This window comes from Alligator mississippiensis, chromosome 6, assembly GCF_030867095.1.
Source record: "Alligator mississippiensis isolate rAllMis1 chromosome 6, rAllMis1, whole genome shotgun sequence".
Taxonomy (NCBI): Eukaryota; Metazoa; Chordata; order Crocodylia; family Alligatoridae; genus Alligator; species Alligator mississippiensis.
In genome coordinates, this window is record NC_081829.1 from 5,617,773 (window position 1) to 5,619,647 (window position 1,875).

A 1,875-nucleotide genomic window follows, 5' to 3' on the forward strand; every position below is an offset into this window, starting at 1 on the left:
TGCTGCCTGTGGGACAATTGCTGGCATAAAGATCGCAGCTGGGCTATGGGGAAGATGGAGGCGCTTCACTCCTACGGTTGCCCTTGTTGTTCAAAATGCCCCTGACATGTGCCCGGGCATATCGCCCTGTATGGAGGTCGTGGCCCCCCCGTCGAGCCTCTCTCCCCTGTTGCTCTGTGTCATATTCTCTTGACTTCCTGCCTTCCTTCTTGCAGAGCTGGCTGTTGGTACCTGTGGCTTTGCATTTGATCTCACAAGCCAAGACAATAGCTTTGTGGTTCTCGTGCTGTCAGCACTGGCAGAGCGTAGGGCTTCGGAAAGGTAACATGGAGTGCCTCTGAAGACGATGTCTTCGCTGCTCAGCCCCTCTCTGGAGAGGAAAGAAGAAAGCCAAGCCCTTGCTCTCTGTCAGAGAAGGCTGGCTCAGTTCCCCTGTGGCTCATTACCTGCCTCTCTCACGGCCTGGCATATGTTTGCTCTCTGGGTGGCGATTCTGGAGATGCGTGTCCTGGTGCCTCTGCCACCGACTGGCTGTGTGACCCTGCCCATGTTCCTTCCTTTTTCTGTGCCCCTGTTTCCACTCCCACCTTTTATTTTTCCCCTTCTTTTTAGTCTGCAAGCATTGCAGGGCAGTGGGTTTTCTCTCGCACCATGTGTGCAAAGTTTGGGGCTTTGTGCAAGTGGTGAAAGATGAGGTATGATGGAGGACTGCTGGGGAAGAGAAATTCTGTTTCATTTCTCAACAGAAGGCAGGCTAGATTTACATCTTATAGACTAAGTTGGAGATAAGCTTTTGGTAAGCACAGGGCTCTCTCACTTATTGACACTGGGCTTTCAGGACATGTTCACACCTCTGAACCCTTCACCCTCCTTGGCCTTGTCTACCAAAGTCCAAGCAGAACTGCTGAGTTAGCAGCCAAGCTGCAGCTGCTTGTGGTCTGCTCTTGGTGGTGTGTTCAGGCCCTGGTACTTAGCACATCACCCAGTCACCGTGCAGGACGTGAGTCAGGGGTGCATTTTGCTCTGTCTGCTGGTAACGGTTATCACTTGTGCGGTACAGCACAGAGTAGGGGGAGATCATGACATGGAAAATGATTCGGCTGTCCTGCTACAGCTCCAGGGGCACAAGTTCAAGTCTTATTCTGGACGCATGCCAAAGGCTGCCCCTTGTCAACCAAGGTGGGTATGGGCACTGGACCATTCAGGCTGGAGAATCATTAGGATTGTGTGTTTTGGGTAGGGGGACAGACTGGCTTTGATCTTGTTGAGAGTATTGGCATCATTATGCTGGACATTGTGCTGGGACCTTGGATTCGTGGCAAAGATAAAGAGACCCCTTTAACAGGAGAGCAAGGCCAGCGCCGTGGTGAGGGAGCTATCCAGGGACTCGGGGTCAATTCCCTGCTCTGCCACGTGGGGCTTGTGTGACCTTGGTCATGTTGCTTAGCCCCCCACCTATGCCTCAGTTTCCCGAGGGGAAATGGCACCTTCTTACCTTGCAGGGCTGCTTATCCTCAGTGATGCCGGGGACTGGGGCCATGTCAGGGCCATGGAGAGAGTTCCAGTTTTGTGTGCATCAGGGCATAGTCACCCAAACTTGGATCTTTTAAACTTTTGCATTGCCCTCCTGATATGCGCAGCATATCACTTGGCGCCTAATTAGGATGTAGGCCAGAATTCACCCCCACACTCCTACCTTCCCCCACATGTGCACTCTTAACATCCTCTCTTTACAAGACCAGCCGAAAGCATCTGCAGTACGCCGGGTGCTGCATGTCTCTCACTGGACTTCCCTGCGGGGTGGTGGGTGGCAGCAGGAGTCACAGCCAACACCTGTGTCGGCAGTGGGGAGATGATACCCAGGCAGTGACGGTG